This window comes from Corvus cornix, chromosome Z (assembly GCF_000738735.6).
Source record: "Corvus cornix cornix isolate S_Up_H32 chromosome Z, ASM73873v5, whole genome shotgun sequence".
Taxonomy (NCBI): domain Eukaryota; kingdom Metazoa; phylum Chordata; class Aves; order Passeriformes; family Corvidae; genus Corvus; species Corvus cornix.
This window is the reverse complement of record NC_046357.1, coordinates 25,437,883-25,460,275: the sequence shown is the minus strand read 5'-3', so window position 1 is coordinate 25,460,275 and position 22,393 is coordinate 25,437,883. Positions and strand designations below refer to the sequence as shown.

Below are 22,393 nucleotides of genomic sequence, written 5' to 3'. Positions count from 1 at the left end.
GTCCTCTTTCTGTGGCTGTGGTGTAGCTTTCCACAGAAGAGGATTTTGGAGAGGTGGTTTGTGGTTTTGCTTGAGAATCAGTACAGATGTCAACTGAACGGTACAATTCAATGTCTTCCCTTCCCTGAAACAGCTGTGAATGGATTTGATTTGGGCCAGGACCATACTCCAGAGATAAGCAGTGAGTTGTGAGGAGAGACAAATGAGGAGCTGAAGGGAACAGGGCACACTTGGAACACCTGAGGCTTTGTTGTGAAAATGCTGTTAGTATGAGGACCCCCGTGCATTTCCTGCAAACCTACTCCATGTGCTACCCTGAGCAAGACTGTCAGAGTGGCTGCCTCAGAACAACATCAGCTTCACAGGGACCAAGTTCTGGTTTGCTGCTGTCGCCCCAGAGAATGTAGCAGTGATAGCAGTTTCCCCAAAGGCACTGGGGAATATGCCCTGATCTGGTGTCCCTTCACTGTGGACCCCCTCTCCTTGTAGCTTCTTTAGACCTTTCTTATCCCTCGCTGAAGATCTGTGTGCTGAGAGGGAGACAGTTAGTGTGGGGATGGAGGTAAAGGACCAAGGGTACAAGTTCTCCCTTAGGAGACAAAATGGACAAGCATTGAAATATAAGAGCTAAACACTTAAGCTGCTTAAATCCTCGGGATCAATGGCCTGTGGGTAGAAAAGTACTTCATGAAAATGTCTTTTAATGAGGAAAGATTAATTCCATACCAGCACAGCTTCTCATTCCGGATCTGGGGGTCACTATGAAACATCAAAGCCTCCCTAGCACAACTGTGAACTTCCAGGTGCTTAAACCAGTTTAAGCAGGCAGATGGTCTAGCCTGAGCCTCCTTGCTCAACTCCCTGCCTGTTTTCCAATAGGCAGAGGTGGCCTAAACTCTGAATGGGTTCCCTGTTAGGTTGGGAGGTCATTGCTCCTGGAGTGTTCCACTTGACATCCCCTGTTCGTAACCAAATGCTGTAAAATGCTGTAAAACACTGATTTTTCATACAAAACCATCATTCACTCTGTTAGGAGAAGGAACTGATGGCCAATCCCAATGCTCAATGTTTCCAGTGGCAACTGGATCATGTCTTTATCCGAAGACATCTCAGATGCTACTGGGAAATAATATTTTTTGAAATTCATTCCAGTTGGCTGTACCAGCCTGGACAGTTGCGACAGCTGATTTTTTTGTTGTTGTTGTTTCTGGGTTGGAGTTTGTTCATCTCTGAATGGACAATTTGGGAATTGGGAATTTATTCCCTGTTCTTCAGGGCTACAGCCTCACAGGCAGAATCTCAGATAAAGTTTTTGCAATGTGCTGGTGACCCATGTAGGCAAAATGTGCAAGACTAGCCAAAACTAGGATGAGATTAAATGGAGTGGTAAAATGCAAAGACATGTGGCAAGAAAGACCTGAATGAATTAGTGGGTATGGGGAAATAAGAATATAATGAGAAAATGTGGTTGTTTTGTATTGTACATCTAAATATTGAGTACTGTGTCCAGTTCTAGTCTTCCCTCTTGGAAAAGGTAAAAGAAAAACTAGAAAATGTATGACAAATAGTGGTAAAGGGTGTCAGGTGTTAATTTCTGTTTAAGGAAACAATAGATTAATCCTTTCAGCCTGGAGGATGACCAGCTGAGATGGGAGGTTAGGGGTGGTAAATGGGAATGATTGTTCACTATGATAAAAAATCCAGGAGATACCAGCTAAAATGAACACACAGCTGGTCCAAAACAACTAAAGGATGCATTTCACCACTCTATAGGTAGCTAATCACTAAATGGGATTAGAGTCAAGGATGCTTCTCACCAGCACTAACATCCATTTTCTCTTTGAAACAAACCCAAGTCTTTTTCACCTCTGCTTGTGTTCCCTGCTTTTGCAGCCTCAGCTGAACAGCAGACTTCCTTCTCATACCAACAGGGCCAGATTACAGTTTTGCATTCCTTACAGCCAGTTTCCAGGAATTATCTCAGTTCTGTTGGCACAAGCAGGGCCATGCTGGTGAGCAGCAGATGGGAGATGGCCCCTTTGTCTTCTTGTTATCAGTTCTGTGATACTTTGTGTGTCCCTTGCTATTACAGCTGCTTGGATCCTGACATTTTTCAACACAGGTAAAAACTGAGTCTCAAATGGACAAATATTCATGTATATAAAACAATTTAGTTTCGATTAAAGTGTCTTGAAATTGCATTCATCTGACACACATGAAAAGTGACAGTCAAATAACAAGCTCATCGTTTCTTTTCATTTAGAGTTTACTAGGGACTTATTTATCATGGTAAAATGAGTTTTCCTGCATTCTGCTAGAATGAAAGATCAGGTAGCTCAATGGATTAGACACTGCTCCAGAGCCTTTTTCTTTCTGGGAGCAGTTAAATAAAAGTCATTTTAAACAATCAACCCAGGATTCTGCCATTAACAGAACTTGACTGGAAGTGGTTCAGGACAGAAGCTGTGCTTCCATTACCAGGGCTGAGGTCTGCTCTCAGCATAAACCATCAGATGTAGAAAAGAAATAGATGGTGATATAAAATTATACTGCCCCAGAAAAGCATCTGTAGCTGTGCTCTCAGTCTGCATCTCACAACAACATGATAGCTTTGGTTTCATGGGGACACTAATTTATATTCTTGGGGGAAGGATGAAGCCAGAAACTCTAGCTAAATACATTTAACACAAAGCATAAATGGCACTATGAAAATGACCATTTCCTCCAGACTTAGAGGCATTGTAACTCATACCCTCCAGCTCACTGGGTTTTATGCAACACTGTTCTACCTACTCTGTTTCTTTCTAGGATTATTGGCTTTGTTACTTCCTCACCTGGAAACACAACATTTTAACCCCTTAGGTGCCACCTATATCTGTCCATATTAACACTGATCCTTCTTTCTGTAGCCTGCTAGGTGGAGTAATGAGCTAAACTCTGCTAATGAAGCAATATAAACCCAGGGAAAGTGCCCTTGTAGTTGAAAATACCAGATTTTCCAAGTGCCTCAGCTGCTCCTTTTACTCTTTCACTGCTATCAGTTTTACTGTGACATGAATCTGGAAAGCAAATAATTGCATAGGTTTAAATAATGTCAGAATTTATCTTCCATTCTTCCCTCCTTTCCTGTGTTCCTCACCAGAGATGATGAAATTGGAATAAATTGTGACTGGAAGGTATTAGTTGTATCACTTAGTGTCTAAATAAAAGCACAGGGAAGGATTCATTTGCCTAATTTCATTGCCTAAGGAAAGGGCAGATCAATCTGGTGCACACAGTTTCCTTACAGGCACTGGAGAGCACCATCTGAGGACTGGTTGCAACTTATTGCATCCTGAAGTTGGCATATGATCAGAAAAATCCCTTTCAGAGTTTGTTGTCCAGATTTCTGCTGAGCCTGACTACCTTGGATATGGGTCCTTTGGGACTGAATGACTCCTGCCTTCAGGCTCCATTGGAAGGAAGGGGTGTTGGAACCTGCCTGGAGAGCAGCAGCCAGAATGAGAGAGGTATCTCTGGACTGAAAATAGGAGTTGTTTTTCCAGAGTATGACTCTAAACAGGATCCTCAGTGTCCTCACTGCTTGGGATTGTCCACTGAGGAGAAATATCTATTGACTACACAGGGAGTCAGAGAAGTTGGGCTAAGATAAATATTTGCAGGTAGATAACTAAATACAGCTTAAACTACTCTCTAATATTTCTCTCACTGATTTTTTACTCTCTTCAGAGAACTAGTGCCATCACTCTGGTTTCAGGGCAAAAGTCTTTTAAAAATCTCTTTATATGCTGCTTCTGGAAGGCCCTATAGTGTCACCATGCTGTGGTGCACCACAGCACAGAAGGATTAGTCATTTCTGTCTCCATAAATTCGTGATAGTAGTTCAGTGGCCCTTGGGATGGGCACCTGCAGCATTTCTTTCCAATAAAAATAGAACAGTTTTAAAAGCAAACAGATATTTGAAATAAGTCAGGGCCAAGTTTAGTTTTAAGAATATGTGTTCTTCTTTGACTGTAAAAGCTTTTATTTTTCTTAGATTTTCTTTTCCTGGAAGTATACTGCAGAAATGAGCACATTAAAGAGGAGATAGACACATTCTGAGTCTTTAGAGCTAGAGTAAAAATTTCAGTTGAAAATGCCAGGCAGATTTTTCAAGCTAAACTTGAAGAAAACTGCCTGTATCCAACACTCCAATTAGAGCTATGGTCAACACTGAAACAAAGGAAGGTTCAGACATAAAATAATATTTGGTTTTGATGTTATTCTAGTTATGTTCTCTCTTCTTTCTCAGGAACCAGGATAGGGCAAACAAGGCAATTTACTAATGAGAGTCTTGTTAATATTTTTGTAGGTTTTTAAGTATAAAATTATGTGCTTTATGGGGAAGAAAGCCACGATATCAAAGTTATTGGCAGGACTAAATGGTTTGGAGTGTGATGTATGCTAAGTACCCACCTCCTGGATTAGTCGTGTAAGATAACTGATGATACTGTGTGCTTGCTTACAAAATACCAAATCTCTGACCCTCTTCTATGTTACTTCCAATATCAACACCCAGGTCTGAGGTCCCCAGCATGGGAAGACATGGATCTGTCTGTGTAGGTCCAAAGGAGTGCCACAAAAGTGATGAGAGTGATGGAACATCTCTCCTTCAAGGAAAGGCTGAGACAGCTGGGGTTGTTCAGCCTGGACAAGAGAAGGCTCCAAGGAGACCTTATTTCCACATTTCAAGACTTAAAGGGGCTATAAGAGTAATGTGGACAGCCTTTTTAAGGGCAATAGGACAGGGAGTAATGGTTTTACACTTCAGCCTAGATAGACGGAAGAAATTTTTTACAAGGAGAGTGGTGGAACACTGGCACAGGTTGCCCAGAGAGCTGATAGATGGCCCAGCCAGAAAACATTTGGTATTGGACAGGGCCCTGAGCAACCTGGTCTGGTGGAAGATGTCCCTGTTCATTGCAAGGATTTTGGACCAGATGAGCTTTGAAGATGCTTTTGAACCCAAACCATTCTGTGATTCTATAAATGCCCTGTCTGATTTGAGATGGTGATCTGGGATCAGCCATGCAGCTGGGAGCAATCCCTTTTCTTTCTGTCTGGAATGAGTCTGTAAGTACAAAGGGATATAATGAAAACTGAAGTATGAAGGATTACACTGATGCCTTGAGAGACCACCTAAAAACAGAGACTAGACAGGAGTAAGGGAATAAAGGTAGGTATTTATTTGAAAGGCCTTCAAAGGTACACCCTGGGGAGCCAGAGGCTACTGCCAAGATGGACCCCAAGATGGACCCCAGGTCACGAGTTCTTCACAATTTTATAGGTTTGGTTCATTTGCATATCACGGTTAATTCTCCAATTAGAGCTTCAGTTTAATGATGTAATTCCCCTCATCTTACTCCCTTCTCAGAGGCTTTTGGTTTACACTTTTTGGGCCTAGGACAGTCGGAGTGTCCTTGGAGAGCAGGCCTGGAGAGGCTTTGTTATCTCTACCCAGCATGAGAGAGCAGAAGTTAACAGGCTACAAGAAACTTCAGTTACACACTAGGCAGTACAGGATTTGAAAAACATAAAAGTTAAAACCTAAGGCATCAACTGCAGTTTATTTTCAAAGCTTTGGAACACTGTTACTCTTCACAAAAACTCGGAAGGAAGTGTAATTCAACAGGCTTGTCACTTCTGGGGTATTTTGCTCTTGGCTTTAGTAGATGTAATTTAGAAATTTGATCATTTTTGGTAGGTTTTGGTCAAAACTCTGTCTAGACAGCACCTTTTACTACTCTGTATCATGTAGCAAACCTTTTGTCCTCACAATTGGTTGTCCCATCTGCCATATCCTTCCAGATCAGCCAACTTGGCCAGTCTGTGATTCTGTGACTCCTTGATGTCCTCTCATGACAGAATAACAAACACAGAAACAGTAAATCTGTGTACAGGGATTAGGATTGTGTGACCCCTGTTGAAGTGACTAAAATACCCTTTAGAATCCACCAAACATGAGATTTGAGTTTTAATGGTTATTCCAACTGAAGAGCAAAGCCATAATGAGCTGCATTCAACTAGTAGACTTTGGCACTGGTTCAAAATAATTTCATCCAATTATATTTAGATGAAGTTTTTCTTTTGAAATACAGTGTTTAATCTAAACCAAAATTAGATTTCCCATTTAAATAGCTATTAGGAGCAACACAGTTCAGTTGGCTGATTTTTTAATCGGCTTTTATGGTAACAGAATTAGTTCTTCACTGTTACAGAATTTGCATTGAGATACATCTTTCAGCATCATGATGGTAGTGATGGCAGTTTCTAAATAAACTAGTTAAATGTTTATGCAGGAATGGCATCTAAATAAGTAATGCAAAACAGTAATTTCAAAATCTCATCTGAATATTCTGTGAGTTTCTGTGAGAAAGATTGTGATAATGAGGTCCTATAGCTGGAGACAAGCTTTATGAACTTTAGATGCAGATCCCTTAGGAATTTTACTTTAAGAACAATTTCAGGCAGACATGGGTTTAGAGGTTTCATCCCATGGAAGAAGTGTTGAACAGGCTATTTCACCATTGGATAATTTCTGTAGAAATAATGACCATAGTAATATGATGGAGGGGGGTCAGGATTAATCTGCTACGTTTGGATCTTTGAGGATAGAGGTGTGCTGTATCATAAAAGAAAGACACCTTCTGCTGCACAAAATGCTATCAGCAAGCTGCAAAGGCTGCCTTGAAGTAAAAAAAACCCCTTCCAATTGCCCTGATTAGGTGACAGAAGTTGATGAAAAATGTTTTGAGAATATTGAAGGGTAAGAATTATTGATGGTTCTTTTCCAGGAGACACAAGTGACTTGGTGCATTTTTTGGACATCCCTTTCCAAAATATCATTCTTACTTGAGCTAGCATATAGGGGCAGCAAATCCTTGTGGGAACTGTTTTTTTGCCTCCTATAACACATTTCAGTCTTGGGCAGCTGGGTAATATTGGTCTGTAATTCAGAAAATGAGTTTGTAAAAGATTTCTGGTTAATTTATTAAAAAATACTCTCAGGGTAATGTTATGTAGTAAGTTTTTAGAACAATACCCCCACTGAGAAATGGAGTACTAGTGACTGAAGTCAGTGCATGTCTTAAGAATAATTCTTTTAGGCCCTGGGTGAGTGGTTTCCCCTGTTGAGCAGTGATTTAACCAGCTGAGGAGCTGCAGACAGACACCCACACCCTGCTGAATTTGATGGACATAAGCAGCCACTTGGAAGTTGAGCATGTGGTTAAGTGCTTTTCTCAGCAGGGGCTCTGGCTGAGTTTTGAATGTCACTGTTATATGTCTTTCCAATATAAGAAAAATATGTTTTCTGCATCTCTTTATTACAGAATCTGTTCATTCTTTTGACATTCTTATGCTCCCTTTTCCCATAAGAAATTCAATTGTCTTTTCTACAACATTCTTTTCTACTACAGCCAGTAACTCCATCTTTGAAAAGAGGCTCAGGGATGGAAAGGAGCAGAAGAAGAACAGATGAGGTGTTTAAAAACTTTCATTCATATGTCCTTAGTAATAAAGTGCAAGGGGAAAGAAATTCAGAGCATGTGTAATGCATAAGTTGAATGATTTCTAAATAGGATTGTTTCCACATTTTCTATGAGCCATCAATAGCTTTTTAATGGTCCATCCCCAAATCCTGAGAGATGGTAGAATGTGCATTGATGCCCATCTGGTGTTCTGATGGGCTCCCATGATAGACAGAAGCATTTTTATTTTACTTTAGTTTTTCCAAGAACAGATTCTTTTTCTTTCAGAATAAAACCCTGCTTGCAAAAAAATTACTCCCCAAAAGAGGATGGGAAGTATCTTACTAACTTTCATTTTCCTTTCAACCAAATTCCCTGTGAACTTCTTCATAAAGGTGGTGTGGATGTGCATAATTCAGATGCCAGATCTTGCTAAACTGAAGAAAAATGTCTTTTAAATTTGCATGTAGAAGCTTTAGGCTGTAAGAGATCTGACAAGGTCAGTGTCTGCCAGTCAGCTGACATAGTCTCAATTCTAAGCTGAGTCTGTATATTAACCCAGACCGAAACTGATTTCAGAAAAAACACATGAAATGGGTTTTCTGAGTCCTAAGGTAATAGGTGCAGGTCACCTGTTAACACAGATTAGAATTTTCTTAATTTCCCAAGTGGGAGTTAAACATAATTCTAGATTTAATAACTTGCATTACAAGTACACATAAATGGCCTTTAAAAAATGAGAAATTTTGCTTTTGAAGCAGAACGATGAAGGTTGCAGCTGTATCTGTAATTTTGCAGTGTATCCTGTTTCTCTGGGTATGAATAACAAAGATTTGGCACTTTCTTCTTCTCAGAAGGTGAGAGGCATGATTCTGTGTGTCCCGTGTCCAGGTTATTTGGTATTCTTTGATCTCAGTTCTTATGTTTTGGTCATCTCACAACTCTTGCTGGGTTCCTGGTTTTTGTGTTTTATGTTTGCTTGTCAGGGAGTGATGGAGAGAAGTCCTGGTCACTGCTTAGACCTTTATGGGCTGCTGCACACACTTTGGAGGGAAGGAGGAGTAACAGGTAGTTTGAAATAGAAACTACTCTGCCTTGTGATTTTATGCTATTTTTCCTCCCCCTCCCCCCCTCCTAACCTTGGATATTCTTGCTCTTAGTAAGGTATTATTACATCTTTTAAAGAAACTTCTCCTCCCAAGGTATCCCATAGCAGCATCTCAGGCTTTTAATCCAAGAAAGTTGCACAGCAGCAGAAACAGCTCAAGCTGGGTACCTTTGGGGAGGGATCCTGAAAAAAGAAGTTCCTGGGCAATTAAACAGTCTGAGTTTCCAAACACTTATGTGGCAGTTCAGACCAATAATATCAGGGTCTGGGGTCTTCCTGTTGCTCATCAGGTCTCTTCGTTGTCTCTGGGTGGTCTATACTGTTATCGTATCTTAGCTCTGAGGCTGTGTTTTCTGCTGATAGCTGGAACTTCCTTATCTTCCAGCTCCAGCTATCTCTTGGGTCCCTCTTTCAGGGAAGTAGATAAAAGCTCAAAAGTTCAACATATCTGCATGACAGTTCACAGCCTACAGCCTAAGGGTTCAGCCGATTTAGTAACTAGTGATAAGCAGTTAGCTCCAGACAGCTTCAGTCCCATGTCCAATATTCCTTAACAGCATCCATCACAATCTTCTTGCTCTTCATCCATCTTGCTTGTCATCTGGCTGGAACTCCTCCAGCTCGTCACCCCCTTGAAAGAAATTTCACATCGTAAATGGCTTGCCATAGAGGGGGAAACACAAGGTGCCGAATAAAAACTTCATTACTTGTATCAGAGTCAGGAAACTAAATGTTTCTTTACCATTAACAAATCTGCTGTAGATAGGATGAAAATTAATTATATTCCCACCTGGCAATTCTCTGCAGCAAAATTCTGCTAATGCCCTTTGAAAATGTGAGTATGGTCTTTGATACGGCTGCTGGCCCAATTGCTGGGATTTTCACAACATATTTAGGTTATGTGTATGATCCTGTATCTCATAAGGTGGATGACCAAGACTCGTGGCTGAGGTCTGTTCTGATTCTTGCTTGCTTCTGTTGTCTTTTTGCTGTGTTTTTTAGTTTTGGGTTTTTTTACATTTTACAGTGGGTAATGCACATGTCTGAAGGAATATGGAAGTTTCTGTCCTTCTCTGCTGTGTTCTGCAGGTTTTTTCTTCCTGCTGTGGATAGTCCATGCATGGAGATGGCTGGAGACAGAGAGCAACCAGCACAGGTTCAGCTGTACAGAGAAAATACCCAGCTAATTGTAATCAAATACATTCCATCCTAAGAAGCACTTCATGGTCCACCTACTTCTCTGTAGAAAGCTTTCTGTCAGCATTAGCTCTGCTGAAAAAACCCCAAACCTTCTCCAGCAGGAATCCTGTGGGCAAACAGGAAGACAAGCACTGTGAAAGATACACATTAAAGTGAATTCTAGTTTGCATTTCAGAAACTCTTTAACAATGAATTAAGCTGAAAGTTGTCATGGATTTGAAGACCCTCATTGACTGTGATGATTTCTGGCTGGAAGGATTTGTTTATTTTGTTATTTAAGAGAGTGTCCCTCTTTGTTTTTCCTGTGTGATGAGAATTGCAGAAATAAACTTCTGCCCTGCTCTGGCTGGAGCTGTGTGTGCCTCAAAACTTTTCACAGAGCATGTTCACATACCATGTTGTATATTTTTGCTTTAATTTTTAACAACAAAAAAAAAGACTTTTAGAGAAATCATTGCTAGATGGTGTGCATAGGAGTAAAGTTAAGTGCTTAGGAGGCCAGTCTTTCTCCTTCTCCATCTTCCTTCCTTTTCCCACCTAAACCCAAATAAATTTAGTCACATGAAATGTCTGAAACAGAGCTGACAGACACCTTGCTGGGCTCTTCCCCTTGCCTTTGTGGCATGAGGGCAAAGCAAGCACAGGTGACACTCTAATGCCAGCCAAAACATGCTACAGCCCCTGAAAGAAGCAAGCAGTTGGAGGCACCTAAAAAGCCATGACTTTTAGGAGTTCTGAACAAAGCAACACTCTGTATTTGGGGGTGGATCGTGGTGGTTACTGCCCAGTGCTCCAATTTACTCTCTGTAAGAGGAAGTGGGAAGTAAGAAAGCACAAGAGCCAGCAGATGGCTTATCTTTTTCCTCTTGCTGACCAAAGGAACAGCTCTGACCAGTGGGTAAATCACTCCTGTTTTTCTGATGAGATGGCCCAGCAATCCCTGCCAGTTTAGCTGCAGCTCTTTGACTCTCCACTCAGAAACCTGTGGAGGGAAACCTGTCTCTGATGCTGAAGGAGAGGACATCACTAACCTCACCCAAAGCATTCAAGGTCCTTGTGTGTTGAACTCGTTTTAGGCAGCTAAAGCCAACTAATGCCTCCAAACAAACTGACTATACTATTAATCAAGCAAGAGAGAAGTGAACTAAGCTGTAGAGATAGCTCCACCACCTTAACATTATTCCTTTGATTCAAGTTAAAGCAACAGGAGTGTTGCAGAAAGGGACCAGATGGTTCCTTGTTGGAAAGTTGGGTCTGAGTCAGCAGGACCCTGGCAGCCAGGAGGGACATCCCTGTGCTGGGGGCATCAGGCCCAGCATTGGCAGCCAGGCCAGGAAGGGGATTGTCCCTCTCTGCTCTGCGCTGTGGTGGCCTCACCTGGAATATTGTGTGCAGTTTTCGATTGTTTCCTTTTGTTCTTAACACCAGCAGGAATGCACATATCTTCTCTTTATTCCTCTTCTCTTTTTTGGTGGTAATGATGGAGTTAGATGTTACACATGAATATCTAGCATGGAGAGATCTATGTCTTCTACATCCTACAAATTTTAATGCCCCCCATTAATGCTCTCCCTTCGTAGAAGCCAAAATACTTGAAAGAAGAGGCAGAAAGTATTAGTTTTGCTGTGACAGTAATGTTCAGGAATGAGGATGGGACAAAGTAGAGCACTCTTGGTTCCATTGTGGCCCTTGACTCCCTATTCCAAGAAAGGTGTTTTAATGGCATGGTAGTACTTCAAGGGCTGAAAACATTATTGAGACAAACATAATAACCCCCCTTATTGGCCTACTAGATCTGTGATTCACAGCATGTGTCTGAGCTGTCAGTAGTGCTTATTCCACTGAAATCAATGAGCTCCTCCACGAGACAAGTAGTTATTCCCAGTTTTGAGATGAAGGCCACCAGTCAAAAAAAGAACATAATTTTTTCCAAAGGTAAAAAAGAAAAAAAGAAAAAAAGAAAAAGAGACCATGAGCAAAATCAGCAATAGAAGACTGATCTTCATCCTCAGGACCATGCTCCATCTTGACTCTCAGATGCTTCTTTTGGTAATTTATATATGCCAAGGGGAAAAATATGAGATAAGACAGGGGCTTTAAAAATGTGTGACTATACTTTTGTGTTTAAAATAATTCCCATGCAGCTCAGTATCTTCCTAGTGCTTTATACCCTGATGACTGATAAATCTCCTAGCACTAGGAAATAAAAAAGCTTTTAGTGTTACAGAAGGCTTTCTCTTACAAGCTAACAGTCCCATTGTGGTCATCACCATCTCTTCCTCCATTCCAGGCATTTTTTTTTCAAAAGCAAGAGCATAGGAAACAAAAGTTACAGAGATTTTTGCAATTATTTATTTTTAGGGAAATGAAGGATGAGTATATCTATCAGACATGCAAACAGAGGCTACTGCAGGAATCTACGAGACATTGCCAAGGCAATCATCACTTTTCTGCAGAGATCATAAGTGTACAACTGATATTTCACAGTGAAAAATCTATTGGCTTATTCTTTTGAATTGTGAAGCATAGGTGTCTTTGCAGTAAATGAACACAATGGGTTATTGTGTCATGATTACACCTGTTTGCCACCCTGGAAACAGCACTTCAGTTTTCAACTGCTCCAAGTGCACTAGTAGAAAGTCCAGGCATTGCCAGGGAACTCATTATATTGGGAACTGACTTAATTTTTAATCTGAGTTACAGAAATGTCCCTTAGTGTCCTGATACATTTAATATTTACTGCTTCAAGCAGGCAGGTCTCAGGTGGGAGAGAAGAGTAATTCCTTTCTGCAGTCTGCTGGAGTTATTTCTAACTCTAGTTAAAGTGGCAAGTTTCTTGCAGCTGCTTTTCAAAAGGAGAAGTATGTGACATGTGAATCAATTTGAATCAGGCCCAGGGGGCTACAAAAGTGTATCTGTGCATAAAAGCTTGGCTTTCACTTACTACAGTGTCACACAAATATACCTCCTTCATGTAATTTACTCACTTGGAGACAGAGTAGAACCAAATACACTTTTTTGGCTCTAGGGAGTGCTAGAACCACTTTTGAAACCAGCAGCAGCAAAAGAAATGTGTTTGCTTCTGTGGTCCTGTGTATTGCCCTGGCTGGTTTAGCGGAATATATGATTCAAGAGGCTAAAAGAAAAAAGCCTCTGATTCTGCATTTTCTCTCCCTTTATCCATCTTCCTCATTGCAATACTTAATTTCTCCTTACTGTAGAAATCTTGTGAGCTTCCTTATCCAGAAGGCTGAATTTTCATGTTTGTTCCATATACAGCATAAACAAAGTCGATCTGGTTGTTTCCTTTCCCGCTGCCATCAACAAATCAGCTGTTTCAGGCCATCCCTTCCCTTTGCTTTTGCATGAAAGCAAAGCAGAGCCTGTTACCCCTGTTTCCTCCACCTTTGTAACCTCTTAATGCTGCTTCTTTGTTAAAACACACAAGAGGTTGTGAAATTCTCTGTGCTGCAGGGTTCTCACATCTCTTCCAGAAACGCCAGCTGACAGAGAGATACAAAGCACCTTAGCTGAAAAAAGGGAAATTTTTGCCATTAGTCTGTGATGTTGACTTGTTGAGCCATAAGATTTTATGTCAACCAATTAGTCTTTTTTATCCTTTCATTTCGACTTCTTGGTGTTGGAATGAGGAAAGCAAAATGCTGTAATAAAGCAGCTGTGTGAGATGTATCTGTATGTCTGTGGTCTTCTGCCACTCTCCTGAATGGGTTGACCTTATTTTCTAAGTTAGAAGGTCTCTGAAGCAAGTAGAGGATAAGCGGGTGAGAAAATGGATTTTCCCCTCTGCAGAAGCTGATATGTATAAGCATCAGCAACAGTAAGGAAATTATTCTCATATCTTACTTTAATAATTGATCTGCTCAGCTATTTGCAGACCTCCTTCCAGGGTCACTACCCACAGGATCTGTCTGCTGTACTGATCCAGCCACCAGAAAACAGAGTTCACGTGGCCTCTGTGTGAAAAAAATATTGGAGAAAACTGCCTCTGTCATGGGGCTTCAGCTGATCTCCTGCGCTCGGTCCTGCACTCAGAGCCATCCCAGGAGCTGAATCTGAGTGTCAGCAAAAAGACCCCCCTCCTCAGCAATGACTTTTTTTCCAACCTTGAGTAATTAGCAACCTGTGCTTTATCCTAAGGAGCAAAGCCTGCCCCACTGAGTCCATGTGTTCTGAGAGCTAAGAGCAAAACAAAATTAGGTTTCTTCACCTCCAGACCCTAGAGCCCCTACATTTGGAGATTGTGTGCCAGGAGAGAGTGTCAGCCAAATTCCTTCCTCTGCAGGATTTTCTGAGTCTTTAGAGTATTAAGTATAAGTTAAAATACCTGGGGGGTTTACCTTCTTCCTCTCTTTCCCCCTCTTCTTCCCTGATTCATCTAGTTAAATCAATCTCTGTATGAGGAAGATGTATTCCAGCCCACAGGACACTACCTGAGTGAGGCTTTTCATCTCACTCCCCCTGTAAAACTACTCCTGGATTTCAAATCTTATTAGTAACCCTGTCTCTCGTTCTCTGTTTGCTTTTATGTGCTCAGGGTGCCTTTTCTTCTATTCTTAAACTTTTTATGTATTAGCTGAAGCCATAATTCTTATGAAGGTGTCCATAGGAATGAAAATGCTACAGGGCAAATGCATCCTTAATTTAAGAACATCGTTATCAGGGAAACAGAAGAAGGTTACAAATCCTGGAAGGGATTTGTGACTCCACAGACTACGAGAACAGTCTGTGAGAACAACAAGCACTCTCTATATGCAGCTGTGACCTCTGAAAGCAACCTGCTGAATCCTGCAGAGCCCCTGTTGTGCCGAGGTTTCTCTGTATGTAAACACAAGCTGGTTAAGCTCCTTTTGGGTTTCTAATCCTCACTTAGGAATAATTCCAGAATAGCATCTGAAATGATGCTTTGAGTCTTGGAGTATCCTTATTTTCCCGACCCCTCTTCACGACAGATTTTTAGGGTTGAAAATGCATCACTGAAAATAATGAGCAGATTTGGGACTTCTGAAGAAAGATGATGCCCCTTTGCTAACTGCTGTGTGGAAAAGCGTGTTCATTGGTGTGTGTGTGCACCATTATCTCACACACCAGAGTGGAGGCTTGTGCTTGTATGTGTCTAGATGAAGGTTTTGCATGTGACTTCTTGTAGGCTGATTGCTTTCTGTGTCCCTCTGATCTGGAAAAGGCAGCTGGTGTGATTCCTTGTAGGTTCAAGCTTGGAACTCTGAATATAAAACCACTTCCTTTTTTAATCTTTTGTGAAGCTTTTTGTCTTGCTTGGCTTTTCTGTGTGCTGTTGTATCATAAATGGTAATAACTGGAGAACAGGCAGGAATATTTTATGATGAAGGTTAATTTGCTCCTTTCAGACTATGAAGCACCATCCATGGTTGGAGCCCTTATGTCCTTCTCGACCAGGAGCAAATGACAACTTGAACTCACACAGGTGCTTTTCGGCAGCAGCTCACTTGCAAACAGGAATGTTAAAGCCTGAAGTGCTGACCTGATGCAGAGGAAACTCGGCTGTGACTGATGCTCAGTGAGGGGGAAGTAGTAAGAAGAAAAATGGCATTCAGATGTGAATTTCTTCGAGGTGGATAGTAAATTAGGATCCTGGGTTAGTGTGAAAACTGGAAACACAAAAAAGCTGCTATAAAAATGCAAGTATGTCCTATTGACAAAGCAGTATATTTTTATTTATGAATAGAAGATACAAAGTATTCTAGCTAAAAGCCTCAATGTTAAAGCCCTACTATGCTTTATACTGGATTCCTGTTCCATATGGGATTAAAAATCTGGATTCCTTAATAAACTTTAAAGTCTCAGTTTGACATGCAGAAATCCTCGAGGATATAGGATATGTGCTCTGCTTTGATGAAGACTGTGACTCTAAAATGTTGGTTGGAACTACTGGGCCAAACTCTACTCTCAAACCAACCAGGTACCCAGCCACAGAATCACAGAAGCTTCTGCTTCTGTGCAGGAATCAGGAACTTGATACAGCTTCATGAGCTAAAGGGGTTTCAAAAATTCATCTTTGCAAAATTTCATCTATATTGTAACTAATGGACTTGCAGTCATTTCCTTGGCGAGTGCTATTTGTGTGGCTTAAAACAAAATACTCTCTTTTTTGTACACATTTCTGCAAGAAGAGGTATGAATGAACATTTTGATTCTTAGGGTGGAGCTTGGGGATTTGCTGTGTGAATAATATAAATATACTTTTAAAATACACCCAAACTTAAAGTATTTAGTATTTTTTATTAGTTCAAAACTCTATGTCCCCTCAGCCTCCCTTGTTCAAAGGGTTTGCAACTCTATCTGCTCCAAGCCTTGCTAATGCCATTTCTTCCAGCACCTGAAAAGTGACAACATTTTACAGCATAATTGCCAGGGGTGTGAATGTTACATGAAATAATTTAACCACTTGTCGTATCCCATCTTTCCACCTAAGGTTTTGATGTGTTTATCATGAGGTCTTTTTCAAGTCCCAGATACTTCTTGTTTAGTACACATGAGGTTGTGGTTTGCTGCCTTGTTTTATACTTTTTTTCATTCTTCCCAAGATGAGGGCTTGAATATTTTTGATGATTGGAGTTGTTAGAGTTTGAGGTTTTTGGTGTTTTTTTTTTTTTTTTTTTTTTTGTAGGGGTGGAGAGAATGGAATTAGGATTATTTATTTGTTTATTTGATTGTTTTGGTAAGGAACTAGTCAAATATTTTTAAAGATACAACCAAACCAACAAGAATAGACTTTCTTCACCAACAGCAAAAATCCACCATGGACACAGACTTATATAAAGTTTAAAATATAATATTATTACAGCACTTTAAGACATCACATTTAATTATCAAAATGGTGCTTTTTTGCTGCTTCCATGCAATGTGAGAAGGTTCTCAATTTGCCCATTGATTATCCTTGGTGTCCTGCTGTGACCTGGGGCTTCAGGGTTACAACTCCAGCCACCATTCTTACCCAGATTCTCCTTTTTATGCTAAATGTTACACTTTGGTAGATGTTTAGAAGTGCAGACAGTGAGAGCAGTATGCTAGTTTGGTAATCAGCAAAAGCTTGCTTCAGCTGCCTACTTTTCCAAAAGATTCCATAAGCATACATGTGAATCTACTAAACTGTTTTCCTTGAAACTAGTTCCTGAACTGTACCATTAGTGGATCTCAGGTAAAATAAGGAGGGTTTTGGCTTTAAAGCTGCATTGTGTTTGCTAGCATTACAACAAAAAAATATTTTAAAGTATAAGAGCACTGCAGCAACACAGACAAATACTGGCACAGAGTGCAAAAGTTTTATGCTGCAAAAAGTAAAGTTTTACGCTGTGCTTTTACTTAAAGCACAGAGCAGCAGCTGTAAAAATTTATGTTTTCTGGCTTGCCATTCTGTACTATAAATCATGGTTAATGGAATCTTCCTGGCAAAGTCACTTGGGGATTAGGCTTGGGACAGGGAGCAGGAGCCTCTTGATCCATTGCTCCTGCTGAAGCAGTCAAAACCAGGAAACTGAGCAGGAGCAAGTGGATTTGGGTCTCATATCCCCAATGATGCCTAGTCCAGCATTGTGAGGGAATATACTATCCTTCAGAACTGCACTTACCTTAGACTTTTAATCCATTGTCAGGATCAAAGTGAGGCAGTGGGGCTCCCACCCCACTGCCAAGATTTTATCCTCTGCTTGAAGGTAGCATTTGTATGATCCAGCATGTCAAGCTGGGCACAAGAACAGGAATGGGTCTAAGTCCTGATGAACCTCTTTACTTTGGTGTTGCCATTGGTGGGATAAGACTCTGAAGGATGCTTTCATCCTGATGAAAGTATTTCAAGGCCCAGCAATTAATGCCCCACATAATTGCAAGAGCAGCTTACCAGAAGACCATTCCAGAAAGTACATGAGAAGAAGAGAAAATGGGGTACCAGAAAGTAAAGTGTTTTTATTCTGCAGGCCCAAGTGATGACTTTAAGTCATGGTGATTGATAACTTCTGTAACATTTTTATGGCCTTATCATAAAAACTATGCTTTCTTCCCATTTTTTTTACCTTTGGCTGCTGTAATAATTTTTCATGGAGAGGCCAAAGGAAAAATATACAGAGTATTTTTCAAACTCAGTAAAACACTTCCTTCCAAATGAGCCTGTTCACAGGCCTTGCATTTCCTCTCTGTGATCTACTTAGAGAGGCCTTGGGAAGTAAAAGGACTTTGGATTCAATATATTTCAGCAAAAGTCTAATCTTGTTAGCTGAGTTGTACACTTTTGTCCAACAACAAAGATCCCTTTTGGAAAAGTAAAGTAGAGGTAGTGGACCCTTATGAATGTAATCAACCTTGGGGGTTTATTTTGTTCTTGTCTTTTTTTTTTTTTTTTTTTTTTTTTTTTTTTGTCTGTTTGGTTATTTTATTTTCTTTTTAACTGTTTAAAAATCTAAACTGGTGGGTTAGGGTTTTTTTTTTCCTTTTGGGAGACTGCAGAAAATGTAACAAGTTTAAAAAATATAAGATGTAAGATTGATGCAAAAACTCTTACTACAGGAAAAAAGCTATGATATGTTAATTAGCTGATGAGGTGTTGTAAGAAACAGTTACTGGCCCATGAAATGAAATGCTGCCCAATCAAAAATGGGGAATAATTAACACCTTTCCCTGCATGGTTACAGATAACTTATTAAAGTGAAAGCAGACAGAAGGGAAATCTCATTTTTTAATTGTCGTGTTTAAATGAGACTTTATGAAACAAGTGTCCTTCAGATTTCCTGCAAAATTCATCCATCACTGTAAGAGTTAGCTATTTTTAACAGTCTTCTACCAAAATTAGGAAAAGGAGACTGGAAGAAACTCTGGAAGTGTGAGAACTTTAAGAGGAGAAGCAGTCATCTGATAACCAAGATACTGAGAGAACTTTACTAAGACTTCACTGAAATTAGGATTAAATGTATGTTTTGTTCTGGCATAGCCTCAGCTTTACTTTTTTTCCCCTGTTTTGCTCTCTCTTCCTTAAAAGAGCAATTTGGTTAAACATTGTATTTGGTTACAGGGCATGACTGCTGAGGCTGAGAACGCCTGGTGCTGAGAATGTTGCAGGTGACCACTTGCCAGAGGCTGGAAAAAGTGTCCACTGCACCAGTGGCTCCACACCGCTGTCATCACACAGCTCAGTTACACCTGATGCAAATCTGCCTCTTCCAAAACTAGCAGAAAGGAGGTTTTAGTGATGGTGATCATTTGTCTAGAGCAAGATCAACTGAGCACAGACCATATTGCTGCTTATAGAGCCACTTGCATGTGTTGGAGATGCTTCTCTGACACTCAGCCTGAAGAATCATCTTATTAATGTGAGGGATGGGGAATAACAACAAGGCTGCAATTCATTTGGCAGGTTCTAAGGACACCATCCATCACCCTGAGCTCAGATCAAGTAGCACAGGAATGGCAGGCTGGTCCAGCAACACATTAAGGCAATAAAAAATTATTTATAATGGATGAGTAACTTTAGAAATAATGGAAACCATAAAGATAATTCACAATCCAAGCAAATAGAAGTCTGCCACTTCTCTGTGAAGTCCTGCCTTTAATGGAAGTGTAGAATTTCAGATTCTGCAGATGTCAGATTATTATAAAGACAACATTTCTCCTGGTATACATTTAATAGTTAATAGTAGTGACCAACTCTACTGGGAAACTACAGGAGTTTGGAAGTACTATCCTGCGTCCTGTTAGACTAAGGCCACACATTTGAACTGCCTATAGATCCTGTTAATGCTGGGAGTAGCGTTCATGCACCAAATGGAGGTGATGAGTTTAAGTGCTTGTTCTCCAAGGATATCTCTAGGGAAATGTCTACTTCTAGAGCTGCTGTTAGTCTTTTAAGAATGACTGAATCAATTTGAGCAACAAGCACTTCCTGTCCTCAGCACTTCTAAAAATAAGTTTCTGCTACAGGAGTTGTTTTAATTAATGCTGTATGAAGGTAGTACATGCTCACTAAAAGTATTTCTCTGAAGATGTTTCTGCTCCACCTATTCTTCTGACATGTTTCAGATTATTGTTTGCCATAGTACACTGACCTCCAACTCTTCTGACTTCTGTAACAACATGATGTTATCTAACAGGGTGATGATATGCAGGGTGTCATCCTGGATGAAATACAGATTGGATTGTGCTCTATTCTGCTCTGACTTAAAGCAGGATTGTTGTTAATGACTTTTTAAAGGATGATATTTATTTACAAATGCTTGCACTCATCAATATAGTCCTGTTCTGCCTAGCAGAAGGCATGTGTGAAAAACGAGGTTCACTCTCCTGTGAGAATTTAAAGAGTTTAATATAAAGACAATAAGAGACACATAAAATAAAGCAAAGAGGTAACGGCCGGGTGCCTTGGCGCTCTGCCAAGAGCACGCCTGATGCTCGAGGTGAGTCCTTTTTATACCATTTTTACTGTCTGTTCTCTATGCATATTCAAACTTTTCCAGGAGGTGTTCTGCATGGCCACTCCTTGGTTCCGCCTTTTTAGAGCACGCATATTCTTCTGCCTTGCGATTTTATTTCTTTTGATTCTTGGGCTTGGGCTCACTAGGTAAGAGTCGATGGTAGAGTGGACCTCTCAATTCTCCAGACAGTCAGGGCTGATTGCAGCTTTGGGCCTCTTTGCCCCCCGGGCAGATCGGTGATAGCGGCTCTGGGCCCCCCTGGCCCCCCCATTCTCCGGGCGGAGCAGCCTTTGGGCCCTTTGTTCCCTGGACAAAGTGTTGATTAGCAGCTTCTCGGGCCTCATCCTCTGTTCGCTTGGAGGTTATCTTACTTGCTCACACTTGCTAACATTCTTGCTAAAAAGAGAGAAAACTACATCCACACAGCAAAAAAGCATTTCTAACATTATATAATATCTACCTTTATACTTGCGAGAAGCCAATATTATAATATATGTTTGTAACATATGTAAAATAAATACTGAAAGAAGAATTTCAGATTTATCTGATAAGAAAGCAGTGCAATTTCAATGAAATCTGCACAAACAATATCCTTCAATATTGCTGTATAGCTCAATGGACAACGGTCAAGGGCCACAAGAGAGATCACGGGCAGCATCTTGTGCTCCTTTTGCAATCTCACAAAGCATAGGAAAGATCCAGAAATGTCTTAAATGTGATGATTCACTTCAAACAACATCTCACAGACATCAAATCCATTGACGCTTTTATGTCCTGCATTTAATACCTTTTATAAGCAGTGGCTTTTCTACCTGCATTGTGGTGAGGTACTTTGAAGCAGCTTGAGTAATTTGTGCTCTGCTACCACAGGTCAATTTATACTTACTTGTAAACAAGAGTAATTGAAGGAGATGGAGCCTACAGAACAGATTTAGCTTTTTAAATGATACTGAAGACTGTCTAAATTCCTCCTGCCTTTGATGCAATCACATTCTCACATCCCTTAGGAAGCTGACTGCCCGAACACTCATGATTAGCCAGCACTAAAATTGCACACAAAATGGCTGTGCTTGTAGGGAAGGATACCTCTCTCACTGAAATATTTCTGTTTCTTAATTCACTGTAATGAGCAGCTGCTTCCAAGCTGTCTGCAGTCCTTCTTCACAGTTAGTCAGAACTGTTGTCTTATAATGTCTGCATAATGTAAAGTTTTCACTTTTCTTCTACTTTCAACTAAATCAGAGTTTGCTTGAATTTGAGAATTGTATGCTGATGGGATTTAAATACGTCCCAGGAAATTGCTTTGTTAACTGATGGCATCCAGACTACTGTAGATATGGTACAGAGAAAGTGTTCATTTTTCTTTGTTTTGATGTGGCCTTTCTTTTGCCACTGAGTTTTTTTTTTTAATGGAAAGTACAAGCAGCAACCCCTTTTTTCAAATATTATACCAATCAAGGAAGACTCTAAGGCAAGTTAAGAAACACAAAGAGCAGTTAGAAAGGCCTACAGTACTGAAACACTGCCTGGGTTGTTCCCTAAAAACTGTGGATTCAAATATCTGAATTACCTCCAAAACAGGTTAGGTCTTGGATGTTTGTTTTCCTACAGGTTTAGTTTCAAGTTCAAAGTTAAATACTGTCCTGGACCTAAAGGCCTGAGGTCCACCTTAAGAAGAGACTTGTAAGATTAATTTCCTTGGAGGAGACAAAATCAGTGTTTTCTAGTGCCATGCTCCTGTCACCTACAAGAAGAGAATAATAAGCAAACTTATGTAGGATTCTTGGGCTTATCCTTTGGTAATTTAGTCTAAGAGGACTTCTGAACTGTACACATGGTTGATTTCTGACATGGTGAATGTGCTTCTGAAATTTAGGCACTTGGATGTGATTCTGCAAATAGTAATGGGGTTTTGGTGACTGCTTACTGATTATTGCAATTGTACATGCAACAATTAGGTCATTAGATAATTAGATAATTAAACCTCGATTAGATAATGAAACACAGCTGCCTATAATTCTATTCCAACACACATTACTGTTAAGAAAGAAATTAGCATTAAAGTGATGGATTAATCACAAAGTTTTCACACCATAGATTTTTAGCAGATTTACATGCAT

General features: G+C 40.3%; 1 protein-coding gene across 1 annotated transcript in view; it reads right to left on the bottom strand.

Annotated features, from left to right (window-relative positions):
• LOC109146432 overlaps positions 1 to 22,393 on the bottom strand; it is a 1,056,471-nt gene that overhangs the window by 6,000 nt on the left and 1,028,078 nt on the right. The window lies entirely within an intron of this gene.